The sequence below is a fragment of the Martes martes genome (assembly GCF_963455335.1).
Source record: "Martes martes genome assembly, chromosome: 3".
In the NCBI taxonomy this organism is placed as follows: Eukaryota; Metazoa; Chordata; class Mammalia; order Carnivora; family Mustelidae; genus Martes; species Martes martes.
This window is the reverse complement of record NC_137890.1, coordinates 166,309,862-166,328,673: the sequence shown is the minus strand read 5'-3', so window position 1 is coordinate 166,328,673 and position 18,812 is coordinate 166,309,862. Positions and strand designations below refer to the sequence as shown.

Sequence of the window (18,812 nt, the reverse complement as noted above, 5' to 3'; positions counted from 1 at the left end):
TCCAGTGTTTGCAGCAAGGAATTTTTCTTGCCAAAGCAAGACATGTTATCCTTCTCTCTCTCTTTCTCCCACCGAAGGTGACCATCTGAAAATACGTATCATGGATGCCTTTACAACTTGGGGCCAGGGGACAGAATTCACGGCCTCCTGCAGACTGTTCTATCAGACTTTTCTTGTCTGAGTGTGAAGTTTAAGGGAATTTGAGTCGGCTGCCAAAATATCTGGATTTATACATCACTGCATTATTTTCTTAAGGGGCATTGATTTCCAATGGACATAGTCCCACCATACTTTATCCACTTTCCAGTGAGCCTCGATTCTTGATTGCACCGCAAGCAAAAACACCCTTTTGCTGCTAATGCACACAGGTCTTTGCTGAAGATGAAAATGAGAGCACCACGTTGTTTCAGAAAGAATATAAATTTGAAAACATGTATCATTACTTTTATCTTAACTAACATATACCTAATATAACATACAGCCAGTCTTTATTTATTTATTTTTTTAAAAAAAGATTTTATTTATTTATTTGACAGAGCGAGATCACAAGTAGGCAGAGAGGCAGGCAGAGAGAGGAGGAAGCAGGCTCCCTGCCGAGCAGAGAGCCTGATGTGGGGCTCAATCCCAGGACCCTGAGATCATGACCCAAGCCGAAGGCGGAGGCTCAACCCGCTGAGCCACCCAGGCGCCCCCAATGTTTATTTTTAACTAAGAAAATTTATTGATACCTTTTCTTGGCTGAACAAGTGGCCTAGGCATTGAGGACATCAAGCATGGTCATGATCAGTCTGAAAGGTCATGGCCATAATCGGAATCCAAATAAATAAATAAATAAATATATATATATATATTTGGATTCCGATATATATGTTCCGATACACACACACACACACACACACACACACACACACATACACATATATATGTGTGTGTGTGTATGTATATTTTATATATATATATATGTGTTATGTTAACAGAATGGGGATGATGTTAACAGAAAGGGGAAAATAAGAAGTCTACTCTTCAGGGCGGATTTAAAAATAATTTTCAGTTATACTTTTGGGAGTTACATTAATATTAGTGATGCTGATAAAACTACTTAGTTTATCGATGACTAAGGATCTAAAGATGTTTGTGTTGTATACTAACCAGTTTAAGAGTACAACCCAAGGCTTCTCAAAATAAGCCAGGGGGTAGATCAATGATTTGAAACATGACTACTTGCCATATGATTTCTTAGGGGTGGAAAGATGCATGAAATGCCCTCATTATCAAGGAGTTTAAAATCAGGGCGCCTGGGTGGCTCAGTGGGTTAAGCCTCTGCTTTCGGCTCAGGTGGTGATCTCAAGAGTCCTGGGCTTGAGCCCCACATCTCTCTGCTTAGTGGGGAGCCTGCTTCCCTCTCTATCTCTGCCTACTTGTGATCTCTGTCAAATAAATAAAATCTTAAAAGAAAAAGGAACTTAAAATCTAGCAGACCGCAGAGAATCACTGAAATCAAAGTTTAAATATGTTTTATATGCACAGCATAATAAATTATACTGATATATTTTTTCAAAGGTTCTTAAGTAAAAACAAAAAAAAATGTTCAAAAGTTAACTGAAATTTATATCGATGAGAAATACTTTTGAACCAACTAGTTCTGAGTCGTGCCCAAAAGTGAATTCTGTGGTTGCATTATGTTGAGGGCCACAGAAGGTGGAGAATGAAGCCAAGATAAAATACTGGAGATCTGTGTGCTAGGATTTTAGAGCTAATGCTCCTTTGTGGTTATTTTTTTCCTTTTCCCTGTCTTTCCTTTGCTTTCTATCTGCCCTTGGCCCCAGACATGGGTGCATCATATAATTGTGCTTTTTTCTTTTAAACGTTTGCCATTATAGAAAGATGTTATTCAAACAAATAAGTCTTGTAGAAAGCAATCTGGTTTCTGTTTTTTTTAAGTGAAAATTTTTTTAAGGTTTTATTTATTTATTTGATAGAGAGAGAGAGATCACAGAGATCACAAATAGAGCCGCAAGCAAAGAGAGAGGAGGAAGAAGGCTCCCTACTGAGCAGAAAGCCTGATGCGGGGCTCGATCCAAGGACCCTGGGATCACGACCTGAGATGACGGCAGAGGCTTAACCCACTGAGCCACCCAGGTGCCCCTGCAATCTGGTTTCTTAAATAGGTGTTCCATAAAATTTAATTTTGTCATTGTTTAACCTTACCATTAAGAACAATTCATGGGGTGCTTGGCTGGCCCAGTCGTTATTCATCTGCCTTTGGCTTGGGTCATGATCCCAGGGTCCTGGGATCCAGCTCTGCATCAGGCTCCCTGCTCAGTGGGAAGCCTGCTTCTCCCTCTCCCATTCTCCCTGCTTGTGTTCCCTCTCTCACTGTGTCTCTCTCTCTGTCAAATAAATAAAATAAAATAAAATAAAATAAAATAAAATAAAATAAAATACTAAAAAAAAAGAGAAGAGTTCATGATATAACCTGATATTTTTAATGAAAGAAACTGAAATGTCTCCTTATATTTTCATTCAGTATTTTTAATCTGAAATGATCAGGGGTTAATATTTCAGGCAATGGTTTAATGACAATGGAATTTCAGTTATGAAAAACATATTTGATAATGACTGTAATTATAAATGGGCTCTAGTTAGCAAGCTTGCATCATCTTGATGGAATTTAAAAATAATCTTCTGCAGGTTTATTAACCTGACATCCAAGTCTTATCTGTGGATTTTCTCCTCAGAGTCCGTTTGATCACTTAGCAAAAATCAGTCCTGGGGGCTGGCCGGGGACTGAAAATACTGACTCTCGAAAGAGAGAAAAATTGAAGAAGCATTACTCATTGCTCAAACCTCTAGTCTGGGTGATAAATTCATGTGGAGGTTAAAAGGGGCAACACACTGCTGTCAGAGGCACCGGGGACGTCTCGTGGTTTGCCTTCCCTGGAAGGCAAAGTCAGAATGGGGCCCAAATGTGGGTGACAGGAGATGGTGTAAGGGGGACACGAAGGGGGAGGAAGTGGGATGGGCCCAGGAACCTAGGCTAATGTTTCAGAATTCTGCTTCAGGGCAACCAAAGCAGACATACACCTCGGTAATACAGTATTAATAATGCCAGCTTCCCCATACTGCGCAAATCTGGTGAAGGAGGTATCTGGGAAGGCTTCCTGGGACTGGCGGCTTGTCAGCTGTGAGGTGAAGGACAGCAAGATTGGAACACTGGGAAACAGAGCAAGAGCATTCAAGACAGAATGAATAGCACCTACAGAAGTGCTTCTGCGGGGTATTCACATTGCAAAGGACGGAAGCCACCCAAAGCCACCTTCTGTGACTGCCATTGACCAACGTGGTAAGAATGTTCTTTTCTTTTCTTTTTTTTAAGATTTTATTTATTTTTTTGACAGACAGAGACCACAAGTAGGCAGAGAGGCAGGCAGAGAGAGAGGGGGAAGCAGGCTTGCCGCCGAACAGGGAGCCCGATGTGGGCCTTGATCCCAGGACCCTGAGATTATGACCCCAGCCAACTCGATTCCAGGCCCTGGGATCACGACCTGATCTGAAGGCAGAAGCTTTAACCCACTGAGCCACCCAGCCACCCCAAGAATGTTCTTTTATTTAGGAAAAACACTAGTACCGTGAAGCCTATCAGGGCACCTATGTATGGATTCATATTAACTTTCCACTGTGGGACTCCATCTTACAAACAGTATCACTGCTGAATATCCCAGAAGGAAGAAAAATGGTTGGTGACTATACCAAAAATGATGGACCAAAGGGGGTCAGTACAAACAACAAAGTCGTGAAGGGTTGTTGGGTTCACCATAACCGAGTGAGAAAAAAGTACCCTAAAAAAACACACAGAGAGTCACTGACTGTTAATTTAAGAAAAGAAAAGGAAGAAGAAAAAATCCTCCCAAGTCAGCCCAAAACGTCACAGCTTTGCAGATTTTCTCTTTTTAGACCAAAGTAATCCCATCTCTAAAAGGACATTCTCTGTCTGAGTCACACTGATAAAACACACTGAATAGAGATAGGAAGATGACACCAGAACGGCTTCTACCCCCCGGGGATGTTCAGAATGGCAAAGAAAAAAAAAATCATGTTTTTTTTAAATGTCTGATCCCGTTTTTGAATTAAAATAAACCTGGAATGCTCGGCAAACTATCTTTTACACTAAAAAACATGTTTTCTCATAATGCAACAGCTTTTAGCCACTTTTTCACTTATTAAATTTGAAATGTTTTTCAAGCATAGTTTTGGTTTGGAGTAGTTTTTGCTTCCCTCAATTGTCTGTACAAGAAGTGTCATCATCTGCTGATTAATATATACTTATCGAACATGCTTTTTATGAGCAAAGCGGTGTGCTGGATGTTATGAGGATTATAGCAGTTTATTTGACTTTTAAAATACTGTCCTAGCCTTGTCAGGCTCTAGGATCTGTGCACCGGAAAAGCCATGTAAGTACCTCAATGCCGTTGAAGGAAGCTGCTATAATTCCTGCTACGAGAATAAGTCAGAAGTCATTGGTTTTGGCCCCTGGGATTTTCTAGGGCTTCTAGGAGGAGGCACATTTACTTGTTGAGGGTATTATGCCCAAGTGGGTTCTCTGCAGTCCCACGTTAGCCTTGTTGGTTTGGACTCTATGGGGAGCTAGAATCAAGGCTCCAGAAATCCTGACCCAGAGTGTCTTTACTTCTCATTCCTTGGGACGTTGGGAGTGGTTGCCTCTTTTTTTCACCAATACATACTCAAAATATCTGGATTTTGACACATTTCCTTGTCAGCCAGACCTGTACTTTGCAAATGAAGAAATCGAATTGAACGTGCTCATTCTAAATTCGTAGTGAATTTCTCTCATCTCTCTCTTTCTCCTTTCTTTCATCTCAACCCCCATTGATTCCCTTTTCTTTCTCACTTGCCCATCTACCATTTTCCTAATGCTTTGGAAAATACCAATCAATAAACTTCAAACTCTCAAATCTGCCACATGTATGTTTTAAAAGTAATTATTTGTAGATCAGCTTCCCTTTACATAAATATTGCAGATTGCGTTTTAGTTAGATCCCTTGACTGGGCTTCTCACACGGAGCACTGAGTCCTTTCAGGGAGATGATACCGAATAGTGATTATAAATGTAGACTTGAGATCCCAGGATTGTGATCAGTTGTACCACTTGTGAGCCCAGTCTTTTGATCTTAGAAGAGCTACCTAACAGCTCTGAGCCTTAGTTTCTTGATTTCCATTTAACAAAATGAAGATGTTATGAAGATGAAATTAGATAATTTATTTAAGAGGATTCCTGTAGCACCTAATACAGAGTATGTATTCAGTAGAGTTGGCTACTCTTCATCATCATCATCATCACCATTGTGGAGGTGCCAAGTGGAAGGTTGCATCTTTCTGTAACATCGACTGTGCTTGAGGATTTGAGGGACAGAGGTAAGTGATTTCACTCATAAGTCATACAAAGTATTGATTTTACATTAAAACAAATACAGCCCTATGACAGCACAGAAGATACAGGTCCCATGGATTGTTCAAGATAAAATAAGACCACAGAATTTTGTACTGCTAGCGAGCAAGAAACCCCTGAAGGAATATGTTTACTTTCATTTACCACTTGGGGTTTTCCAGGGGGAGATTTGGGAAGGTGCTGCTACTGGCTAAAACACTAGCAAAAAAAGAGTCCCGGTCCTCTCAACCAAGTATCGGAGATCATTCTCTTAAATCACTCATTTATTTACATGTTTTACTTAAGAATGCAGAAAGTTTCAGATTATTTATTTATTTACTTATTTAAAAATGGTGGAAGTATATTAACGATATTTTATCAAATTCTCACAGTGATTCTGCAAGTTAGTTTTGCTCTGTTGATTTTGTAGGTGAGGAAATTGAACCTCAAACCATAGGTAACTTGTGTAAGGTTTCCATCAGTGAGTGATGGATCTGGGCTTTGAAATCAGGTCTCGTGGCTCTTTCCATTCTGCTTTACTGCATCCCAATGGATTTGATTGAAATGATTTTGATTGTATGGTGAGTGTTTAGTGTGCCAACTTAACTAAGCTCATATTACATTTTCAACAATTCCTTTCCCTGCGTAGCTCTGAGTTAGTCTTGGCTCACTGGAGATATTTTTTCGGGAGGGAGATTTGGATGGTATAAATGAAGGAATGGCCATATTCCTATTCACTGAGGATGTCAGTGCTAGGTATGAGACACCGTAGCATATGACACATGTTTCCATTCACCTGCTGGTTCATCTGGTTGACATGGGACAAGAGCTGGCCCTCAGTGTCTTCTGATGGATATTCTGCTTCTGTTTCTCCAGCTGCTGGATATTCTGCTTCTGTTTCTCCAGCTCCTGAACCAGGTGTGTGATGAGGAGAATCAACCTTTCCAGCAAGCACAACTGAATACATAATTTCTAAGGGCCAGTGTAAAATGAAAACATGGGACCACTGGCTCAAATATCATTAAGAATTTCAAGATGGTAGCAGCAGAGCATTAAACCAAGTGTGAGATATTTCTAAGCAGGAGACTCTGAGTGGCTACATAGGCCACATTCACCTGAGGCCAGTTCTGCCTTCAGGACATCCCCTCCTCAAAGTCTGAGGCTTGGAAATGGTGAATGACCAGTGTAAGTTCCAGGTCAGTCTTAGAATATTCTAGTTTGACCTTGCTTTTCCCAGTTCATGTCCATTTCTCTTGACTGATTGCCTGCCCACAGACTTCAGTTATACAAATAACAACCTCATATAAACTAGATAGCCAGGTCCCACAATTTTCTAAGATCAAATTTCTTGGGAATAATTGAGAAAATTATTTGTAATACAATTTCTGGTTTCTGCGATTGAGATGAGGAAGCTAGGTGAGAAAGCCTGGAAAGAAGTAGACATTAAAGAGATGATCACACATGGGACACCTGGGTGGCACAGTTGGTTAAATGTTGGACTCTCGATTTCAGCTCAGGTCCTGATCTCAGGGTGATGAGATCGAGCCCCTTGGTGGCTCCATGCTCAGCAAGGAGTCTGCTTGAGTTTCTTTCTCCTTCTCCCTCTGCCCCCTCCCCCAACCCCCTGCACTTGTGTGCTCTCTCTCTCTCTCTCTCTCTGGAATAAACAAATAAGTATTAAAAAAAAAAGATGATCACACAATTATCACTCTAATTGCCATAGTGGTGGTTGCTGTGAAAGAAGGATCCAGAACACATAGATTTCCTTCCTGCTTTCTAGGAATGTTGTTTTTGGATCAGACTTGGAAGACATCTTTAGACATATCTTATGGACAGAAGCCATGGGAGAAGATACCTCTAGGTATCTATCTGTTACCTAGAGTCTGCTAGGTAACAGACTAGAGGATTATTTAGAATAAACAAATCATCATTGATTTTGAGTTTTGAATAAATTCTGAAATGACTATGTCAAAGAATTATGACTTCTTCTCTGTGACCTTCCTAATAGTCTGGAAGTCCCTAACTTTCCTTAAATAATTCTGGGGATGAGCAGGTCTCTATACCATAGAGCCATCCATTCTTATAGTATTATTTTATTCTTATACTCTTTATTTCTATAGTATATTATTCCTATAGTATTATTTTATTCCTATAATATTATAGTATCCTGATAGTATTATTTCAAGGAAACCAGTAGAGACTCTCTATTTTCTCTCATGTCTTCATTAAGCTTTTCTTTTCTTTTTTTTTTTTTAAAGATTTTATTTATTTGACAGACAGAGATCACAAGTAGGCAGAGAGGCAGGCAGAGAGAGAGAGAGAGGAGGAAGCAGGCTCCCTGCTGAGCGGAGATCCCAATGTGGGACTCGATGTGGGGCTCGATCTCAGGACCCTGGGATCATGACCTGAGCCGAAGGCAGAGGCTTTAACCCACTGAGCCACCCAGGAGTCCCGCTTTTTTTTTTTTTTAATAGTGGGAATAATTTTTGAATTTCATGAGATAATCCAAGACTTACAATGAGAAAACTGGTGAGGATGAAGAGGTATATGCTGTCACGTCCTCCTTCAAGAACAAGAAGAGGAAAGAAGGGATAAAATAGTATGTCATGGATAGATTAAAAAGCCACTGAATAAAGATAGGACTCTAGGGCAGGGCACTCCCCCTCCCCTTTATTTTTTTGGTAAAGGGCCAGAGAATAAATATTTTCTGCTTTGTGGGTCATATAGTCTCTCTTGCAACTATTGAACTCTGGTGTTGTAACATGTAAACAGCTACAGAGGATGCCTAAATGACTGTGTCCCAGTAAAACATTATTATGGACACTGAACCTTGAATTTCTTATCATTTTCATGTGCCACAAAATATTATTCTCCTATTAATTTTTTTCAATCATTTAAAAATGTAAAAACCATTCTTGGCTCTCAGATTAAACCAAAGCAGGGAGTGGATTGAAGTTTGCCAACTCTAGAGGCAAACATCCCTCACTGTACGTTGGCCTAAAATTGGCTTGGCCACTAGGCCAGGATATTTATAGTGGGTAACAAGACATTCAGACCACAGAGGAATTGTTCCAATGCAGAACTCCGGGTTTTAGAAGTCAGTATATTTCACCAGTACTCCAGATCAGTTGTGAGTACAATAAAGTATTAAAACTATGTGATAAAATTAGGTAGTCCTTTCTCACATTCCTCCCCTTTTGTTTGTGAGAAAAGTTGAATAGCAGACATTGTCTCGATTATAAAGGATGAGCCAAAACTACATGCATAAGCACATTTGGACATATATCTACACATTCATGTTTGCATAATATCCATCTAGGTGGTCAAATGCATGGGCATATTGGTATGTGTACACACAGCCCTGTATGTGTATAGATATGGTTACACCATTGCATACCCATGCGCTAGTACATCTGCAAAATCTTCTTTGGCAGCTCTTTACAACAGTGATGAAAATCCAAATGATCACTTGAGATAATAACTGCTTCCATACCACACACATGTTTTGACATAGAATGAAGTAGAAATCATCATATGACACTATCACCTCTGCTGAAGTTGTAGGTAGGGGAAGCAAATATCTTCCAGGCTTTAAACCCTCATTAATATGTGTTGATGAAGTTCTTTATCACGTCAAAGAAGTACCATCTTTTAGAGATGATTGCTTTGAATAAAAGTTTCAAACTATATACAAAGTAAAATCCCTTAAAATATCTAAATGAACAAAGAAGTTCAAATATTATTCACAAGAAATATTGCTCACTAATGGGCTTTAGAGTAATCTGATTAATTTGAAATAATCTTCAGATGAAGGACAAAGTCACTTAACCTCCTTTTAGTGCCATCCTTTCACTGTAGCATCCTTTTTTATCCCTTTAATTTGTATAGTTTAGCTTTAAACTTGACTTTTTCTTTCCCATTTAGAGAGAGGTTCCCAAACATAAGAATAATTCCTGCTGGTAATGTTGCTCATTAGGAACATTTCCAGCAAGAGAAGTGAATGGTGCAGCAAATATCTCTTCATTTCCAGCATGGCAAATAATCTGTCAAGACAACACCCTAGCCAATTGTTTAATTGTGTATCAGGTTTAGGTGACAGAACTTGGATATGACTTGACAAAAGGGCTTGGGAAATGTTATCCATCTTCTTTCCTTTAGAACAGCAGAGTCTTCAATAAAGACATCTGTTAAGTCTGTATTTCCTAAGGCACAGGGAACCAGTCTTCTTACCTTTCAATTAGTAATGGAAGAACTTCAAAAAGGTAAGGTTTCATTTTCATTTTTGCTATTGCTGGAAGGTTTTGGATACTTGGAGAGTTTAATGGATTCCATCCCCTCCTCTTCTCTGTTTCTTTTTATTCATACCCTCAGGATGACTCCTATTACCTCATCGGTTTCTTTTTCTTATTTGCATGCATTTAATTATTTTTAAGATATTGGCCAGGAGAGAAAGAAAAGGAAATCTTTTTGCAGAGAACATTTTTGTTCTTTTAGGAAATTATGGCCACCTTTTAGAACTCTTGAATGTATTCGTTTGAGCTACATCTTCACCATCATCACTTGAGAATAATTTCTTCCCAAGCTCAATTTTCCTACAGTTTTCATTGAAATAAAAATGTATCCAAAATTAAAGAAGGTCTTTCTGTATTAATCCAATTTTTTTTTAAGGTTTGAATTTTAGATTATTTTCTTTTTCAGAGCTTCTAAACTACTTTGTCTCAAGCTAGAGGTCAAGATTTCCAAATTATTCTTCATAATACAAACACATCTGGAGACCTGACCTGCTGGATATAAATAGTGTTGTAAACAGTGTCTTGGAATTTCCCCTCTAATACATATTTACTCTCCTATTTCTACTTTATGCAAAAGGAGACAAAGCTTCATTTTCACTTTAACCTCAACTTGACTCTCATGATCTCCCTCTACTAGATCAACCATCCATGCATCCATCTATCCACCCATCCTTCCACCCATCCATTCATCAATTCATCTACCCATTCAATATATGTTACTTGGTACCTACTCTGTGCTTAAGATTTTGCTAGACATTGAAGAAATAATGGTGGAGAAAATGACCTCACACATAATCTCTGCCTTGGGGAACGTATGGTTTAGGGGAAGTAAGACACTAATTTTTGAAATCCACAAAATAATTGAAATTGTCAATGGAAGAGAGGTACATGATGCATGAAAACTTTTTAAAAATATTTATTTATTTATTTGTTTGTTTGTTTGTTTGTTTGATGGGGGGAGGGGCAGAGGAAGAGGGAGAGAGAGAATATCCAGCAGATGGTGCTGAGATCAGAGCCCTGAGTGCAGAGCCCATTGTGGGGCTTTATCGCAATACCCTAAGATCATGACCTGAGCTAAAAATCAAGAGTTCAGTCCTTAATCAACTGAGCCACACAGGCACCCCGAATGCATAAAAACTTTTAACAGGGCAAGTTTACCTGCCCTTAGGAAATGGTGACAGAGCCAAGGTGGGAGAAGAAGAGGGAAGGAGAAGTGTTAAGATGGAAGAATGGAAATTAGGCAACAAACTAACCTTTCCTCAAAGAATGAAACAAAACAAAAAACACAAGCTCACAGTAAAACAGAACCAGTATAATTTTATATAATGTATGACTAAGATTTTTATCATGTTCTAGTCATACAGCATTTCAAGTTTCTGCACTTCCCATAGAGTATAAGCAGCTAATGAGAAAAGTCCTGTCATCTTAACTAAATGCCCCATCTTCTTCAATTGGTAATCAATAAATATTTATAGGTGATGATAATTATGTCATAATTTGGTTAGGATCCCAATCACTAGTAGAATTGAATAAAGGGAAAACATCCAGAATACAGAGTTCAATAGCCAGTTCATTCACAATTCAGAAATCTAAAAAGCTCTAACAAAGTCATTTTTTGTAACTTGGTCACTGAACCTTATTTGTAAAACTTGACCTGCGCTGATGTGAGATTCGTGTGATCTTTGTTTATCTCAATTAGAGTGGATATTCATATGTTTTACTGCAAAGATCTGAATGTGTTTGATTGTGAGGTGTTTGTGAAGATGTTACATACTATAGGCAATTTGTATTCCCTCATCTTTCCGAAATCTGCAAAATCCTGCATTCCCCAAAAATATGGCTCCAAGAATTTCAGATATTTCCTCTGGCTTTTTGGAGTTGTTTTTTTCTTTTTATTAAAAAAAAAATGACATGTGACTTGTGTGTGGATGTCCATGCACACGTGCTTTGAATAAAGGTGGTGGGTCTTGAGTGAGGACCATGAAGATTTTGAATCCAAACTAAAAACCAGTATGGAATAAAACTTTCCAGATTGCTTTGGAAAAAGCATGCCTCTTCATAAAGACATTTGCAAGTAGACTTCTATTTGTACCCCTACCCTATCACTCTTTTACATGTGGATTATCTAGGAAAGATGTTGGACCAATTTTATTCTTCAACAATTAGGTGAAAATATTCCTACCCCCAAACCATACACTATGTCTCACCAACTCCTATTGCTCTGGTCTTGGAGGAGTCAATAAGTGACACATCTAAGATGTTGAGTAGAATTTGTACCACATAAATGAGTTTATGAGTTGAAACCACAGAAGAAGTTTATGTTAGCACTTGGCTTAAAAATCCAAGGCTGGCCATTTCTACCTCAAGGTTCTCTCCATAATATTGGCATAATGTGTCCTCAGTAGATTAATTTTTAAATTCTAAGAAAAAGAAAGCCTTAGCCTCTTTTCGCATTTTTAATTCTAGAAAGGCATTAGGTCCAGAAATGTGGATTTTCCTCTTTTATAATTTTCCCTTTTCCATTTGATCTTATTTCCCAATCTCCATCTTAGTTCCTTTTAAAAAATTAATCTAGCTGGTGTCTCTTCTAGCAGGCCCACGGCCCACCAGGGATGTGACCACTCATTGCCTCTGACCCTTCACCATTTAGCAGTTTGCACTGCCGACTCTCTTTGCTGAGCCAGGAAGCTTGGACCAGATTGGGAAGGAACACATGTGAGCAGTTGTCCTTTGTTCTTCTCTTGGCTCTTTGCTCTGGCCATGTGTTCTAGGCAGGACTTCCAATTAGGACGCCTGAAAGAAATGAGCAGATTGGAGATGCCATGTCCTCCTCCACAGCCAGCAGGACTGGGGGTGGCATAATATGTTGCCCAAAAACTCATCAGGAAAGGTTTGCATCCAAGGAAAGAAAATGTGGCATTTCATGCCACAGGTAACAAATGGGAGACATGGGAGGTGTAGCAGACCAGGGGCCGGACTCTGCCTAGATCAGTCAATCTATCTATATTCTTATCATAAAATTACTATGTCCTGAAACTCAGTATAGTCTTTGCTTTTAATCATTGCACGTGTTTAAGTGCTGTGTCTCTAAGTGAGTTGGAAAGATATTAAGCCTTATTTTACTTTTGGTATACTCACCCCAGGTACTATATATTTTATGCAAGTATTTGTAGCCCCAATGTAAGTATCATGAATTCAGAGATCTGGGATTTTGTGCACTGCTATATTTCAGTGTCAGGATGGAACCTAGCATATGGTAAGTACCAGGTGATATTTAAAATATGTAACAGGTCTGCATGGACAGCAACCAATCAGACTTTAACCAACATACTGATGTGAATATCAGTCCTGGTAAGCACTCAAGGGATGCTGGTTGATGTTATACCAGCATACCTTTTTGTTGTTTCTTTGGACTTCGAAACTAAAGCAATTCATGTTCCTTGCACTGTTATGAACAGGGTGTGTATGCAGCTTCACAACCCAGTTATTTAACTGGCCACTATCTCTAGTCTAAAAACATTTCATTCACAATGATCTGTAAAGGATTAAAGTGATAAAATATTATTGGATTGAAATTATAATCCAATTCAATTATATGTTACCCAAACTTTCAGATGTATTTAAGAATATGTGGTCAGGTAATTACTCCTCTAAAATTTTATTCTAGAAGTGTCTTAAATAATTTTATAAATGCACAAAATTGTCTCTATATACAGATATAAATACATTTGTATAATGTATAATGTATAATGTATATACATTTATATAACGAATAATATATATATATAATTTGTATAATATATGTATATATAAGTATACATAATTGTATATACATATATATACATTATATACATATAAAAGTTCACATTCACTTTCACACCTAAAAAGGATAGTCTCCCAATGACAGTAACAATAAGTAACAAATTACCGTCATGTGCTTATTATCACACACAAACACACACATATATAGAGATACTTATCACAACATTAATGATGATAAAAAATTGGGAGCTGCTTAAATACCCAATAACAGGAAACTGGTAAAGTACATTATATTGCATCTATACTAGGTTACCCTGTGCATCCTTGATAATTGTTCATATGGTGCCTGATAGATGGGACCTTGTATATTACAACACATGGACCTGATGCAAACCAATACTTATTTACCAAATTACTGTAACAAAGGTGATATCTAGCTACCAAAAGAATACAATCTGTTTAGAATTTAAGTGCAAAAGAACAAGAACAAAAAATCCATGAAGTAGTATTTATAATATCTTTCCAATTTTTGTTTAAAAATACTTTCCTGGGGAACCTGGGTGGCTCAGTGGGTTAAGTCTCTACCTTCGGCTCAGGTCATGATCTCAGGGTCCTGGGATGGAGCCCCACATAGGGCTCTCTGCTCAACAGGGAGCCTGCTTCCTCCTCTCTCTCTGCCTGCCTCTCTGCCTACTTGTGGTCTCTGTCTGTCAGATAAATAAATAAAATCTTTAAAAAAAATAACATTAAAAAATACTTTCCTGTATGGAATATTAAACTAGAACAAATGACACTAAATTAGCCTCCCTGGAGTGTTGCTAAGAGCTGGAGACCCTGCCTAAGGGAAATGCGTGGGCTTGGATCTAGAGGGACCGGAGTTGGAGTCCTGGTCCTTTCTGTGTGATGGTGGATAAAGCACTTAACCTCAATGTGTTCTTATTTTCATCCATCAAATAAGGTTAGTTGCAGAACTGTTTTTAGGATTAGAGATAATGTGTGTAAATGTCTTAACATGCTACAAGCACATGCTAGTAAATTGTTATTTTTTGTTACTTAAAAGGCAAACTATCCCTTTAAAGTGTGAAAGCAAATATGAACTTTTTGACATTCTTTTTAAGATTCATCTCCAAGTACTCAGACTGGAAACCTGTCTATAAGGAAACTGGTATTGTCATGGGTGCTAGTCACACAATAACACCTTGAAAAAGGAGCTCAGTGTGACAAAAAGGGGGGCCAGTCCTGAAACAGTTAAAGAGGTAGTTTAGGATTTTGAATTTCCATCCCTGGGTTAAGGATATGGTACATATCTGCTCTAGTGGATTACATCGTATTTGGAGAGGAATAGACCCATTTCTCTCTCTCTCTCTCTCTCTCTCTCTCTCTCTCTCTCTCACACACACACACACACACACACACACACACACACTTTTTTAAGGCTTATTTATTTTGGAGAGAAAGAGAAAGAGAGAGAGAAAGAGCACGTGCATGTGCCTGAGTGGGCACTTCCTGCCAAGTGCAGAGCCCCATGTGGGGCTCAATCCTATGACCCTGAAATCATGACCTGAGCTGAAACCAAGAGTCAGACATTTAGCCAACTGAGCCACCCAGGAGCCCCACATACACACTTACTAAAGATCAATGAATCTATAAATAAAGAGGTAGTTTGTACTGGACTCTTTCTTTAAAACTATATATGATTAGTAAATGCACAGACACAAACATAGACTTAAGACATACATGCTCACAAATACTCACAGATACCCACAGTGCTACCTAGCTGCTTCCATCATATTCCATCATCTACCCTCACCACTAGGGCAGCTGTATAAGAAAGGAAATTTTGTCCTCATCTTCCCTTCCTTCTATCCTTTACCACATTTCCTTGCCTCCTGGGAATCAGGTAATACTCCAAGAGTATTTTCTAAGGATTAAGTGCATCATCCAGGGAGAAGAACAGGCCTCCTCCTGGCATCACCCTATGGATGTGAACTTGAAACGATTCTAATACAGGTGTTCTGGGGGTGTTGGGGAAGGGAGAGGGCACTTAGCTAACCTCGGTTTCTTACCTGTTCTCGTGTGGCTAGTTATACCCCAATCATACCGTCTCCTTTATAGTCTGCTGCTATCCAACAGAGCTGGTGTCAGTGCAAAATCCTTGTTGCCTTTTTAATGCACAGCCAGTTAAACCAACCAACTTAATTAAAATATAAAAGAGTGAACATTTCTCTAGGTTTTAAAAAAAGGCTGTGATATAGGAAGAATATTATGTAGATTGCAGGGTGCAGCTAGGCACAATTATGCATCTTTTCAATGCTGTGTCTGAAAAGATGTGTTAGTACCAAAGAGGGAGGAGCCCTGCCAGTTTTCTAGGCACGGTGAATTTAATTCTGTGCTGGAAATTAGTATTCCCCCCAAAACACCTGCATTAAATCTACTTCTTATGGCACTGTTACTTAAAGGTAAGCATCATTTGAGTGTTTAGGTATTCTCATAAAAAGGTCTTCCTCCTCTGTACTTGCAGCTTTGGTTTCTGTAAAAATAATGATGCTTCAGGGCCAAAAAGGATGGAATTCTTGGACCCATTTAAAATATTTGGGGGGTGGAGCTTTTGTGATTGATTTAAACTTCAGATGTTTCTTTATACACATGGGCTAGTTTGGGAAAATATGGTTGAATCCCAGAAAACAAGTCAAATACCCTTTTTCTACCAAACTTCTGCATATTCACGGCCTAGGGTACAATCATATTGGTAAGTAGTTAAAGCTTTTATTTTAAGATTAAATCTACCTAAACCGTTTCTTTATTCCTGGTGTCCCTGCTTCTACCTTGTGTTTCTAATATGTGCTCCATTTCCAGTTGGTCTAGTTCTTAGGTAATTACAATAATTCCCTCTGACAAGCTATTTTTTATCCTTAGGGAAATTTCCTTAGGAGGAGTATGGAATAGGGAATCAAAGAGCCTGGGTTCAAATTTCAACTCTGCCATTTACCAGCCATAGAGCTGGCAAGATATGGTAGATAAACTAGTTTCCAGATCCAAATTCCTCATTTTTCCCCTAAAAAGGTGGAAATTTATTATTTTAATTGAGGTATAGCTGACATGAAACACTGTATTAGTTTCAAGTGTAAATGGAATGATTGGATATTTGTATATGTTGTGAAATGATCCCCACAATAGTTCTATTTAACACCTGTCACCACACATAGTTATCTTAGTGGAGGTGTATTATAAAACCTTTATCAGAGGATTGGTGTGAAGAGTGATTTAGATGATATATCAAAATATAGAGAATTATGTAATGTAAGGCCTGATTATAATTTGTTAAGGATTGGTCAGTTGCATAGATTATATAGTTAACTTGATCAGTTATGTAGCTAAGTGAATCAATGTAGATAATGAGTCATATAATAAAATCCTCAAAGAATTATCCACAGTTGGGTAATTTTAAGAGTTTTTCTGGATGAAATATATTTACTTTTCTAGATCTCAGTTTCTCCATTTGAGAAAATAAATCATTGTGTTTGAGGATTTAAGGACTTTTCCGGCAATGAGTTCTATGATGACAGAGATTATTTTTTTAAGTTATTGTTTAAATCATTTCAAAGTGAGACATTTTCACAGCTTTGATTCCTATCATTTGATCCTTTTTGCAATGAAATGAAAATCTGCCACTGAGTTCTGTTGTGTTGGCATCACAGTATCCAAAGATATTCAATAACAGATAAATAGAAAATGAAAACAAAAAGGTCAGAATGTCATTTGGAAAGCTGGCAAACTGCATGGTGCCAACCTTTTTTTCAATTACAGGCCAATCTGGAGGTTCAAATGTGTTGGTTTCATTTAACTCATTGGGAGGCGGGTACCTACCACTGTTTTCTATTCTACTCTGTGTCATCCAGGGTTTCATGTTTAACATTCAAGCGGTAAGCCAGCTTCACCAACTGATACTGGGCTGTACCTAGACTTCTGGTCCTAAAGGCTTGCGTGTTTCAACATGGTCCCACTGGGGTGACTGGAATTTTCACATGGCTACTGCATGGTGAAGCTGGAAGGCAGAGCAGGGAGATATGAAGACTGATGGGGATTCACACAAATTGTCCTTAGGGAATCCCTGGTGAAACGGCATGATTAGGATGGATGACGAAAGCATTCTATAAAGAAGCTGGACAATGCAGCTAAGATTTACTGAGCACTTACTGTATAGCAGTCATGGCCTTCTATTTCACGTGCATGTTTGGTTCAAACCTATCAACATCTGTTTAATGAAGATGCTATTAGCCCCATCCTCCCCAGAGATGCGGGAACTGAGGCACAGAGAGGTTAAATAACCTGCCCAAGCCACACACATCCAGGCAGCTTCCTCCAGAGTGAACAAAGAGACAGAAGAGCAACTCACTGTAGACATGAGCCAAGGTATCTGTGCCCGGTGTTACGGGGTGCTGAGTTACACTCAGTATTTTCACCACTCTCTGCATATCTGTGTGAACTCTAACACCTTTAAGATCATTGAATTCCCACACCAAGAACCTACTCCCCTACAACAGGTGTCCAATGTCCTAGATTTTAACTCTCACCTATAAACTATCCTTTTTGTCTTCCACAGGGAAGAAACAAGAATGACCATTTCAAGTTAATTTCATCCTGAAAGGACATGCTAAAAGATGATTGATTCTTTTAGTCTCATGCTTTTTGGTACCATTTCAAAATTTAATACATACTGAATGAAAATTGATTATAACAGAATGTGATAGTTCTAGAAAAAAATTTTCCCTGTGGTATGGGGGGGGGGGAGCAGAGAGAGAGAGAGAGAGAGTATGTGTGTGTGTAAGCATGTGCCTATGGACTGTGAGGTTATTTAAGGAAAGAGTCCTCCTGGAAGGAAAAAAAAAAAAAAGGCAAAGACCAAATAGAATAAATACATTTCCAAGAATGGCTCAGAAGTTTTGCGGCTATATTCAGATTGCTATTTATTGCAGAAAAGTGGGGCAGTCTCACATTATGCTCAGCACTCCCATGCAGGGTAGATATCACTGACACTGGGACTTTATCAGAGCAGTTCTTTCCTGTCCTGTAAAATCGTGTCAATATAGCTGGTAGCAGGTATGCTTGAATGGGATTTAATTTTTTGAGAAGCCATCGTTGAGGTATCACATAAGGGGAAAGCTAACCAAATTCAACATAGGATGTATCTTAACTCTCTAAAGTGTTGTTTCCCGCTTGATCCAAAATGAAAGCTTTATGAGAAGTTACATCAAGTATTTGCATACCGATGTATTCTCACCTGGGTAGGAATGAGGATCTTAGTTTGGGAT

At 38.6% G+C, this 18,812-nt stretch overlaps 1 long non-coding RNA gene across 1 annotated transcript; it reads left to right on the top strand.

The window, feature by feature from the left end:
* Positions 1-3,015: 3,015 nt before the first annotated feature.
* LOC308340405 lies at positions 3,016-7,125 on the top strand. Its single transcript, XR_013966591.1, has 3 exons — positions 3,016-3,343; positions 5,328-5,433; positions 6,353-7,125. It is a non-coding gene; the product is annotated as an uncharacterized lncRNA (long non-coding RNA).
* Positions 7,126-18,812: the final 11,687 nt, after the last annotated feature.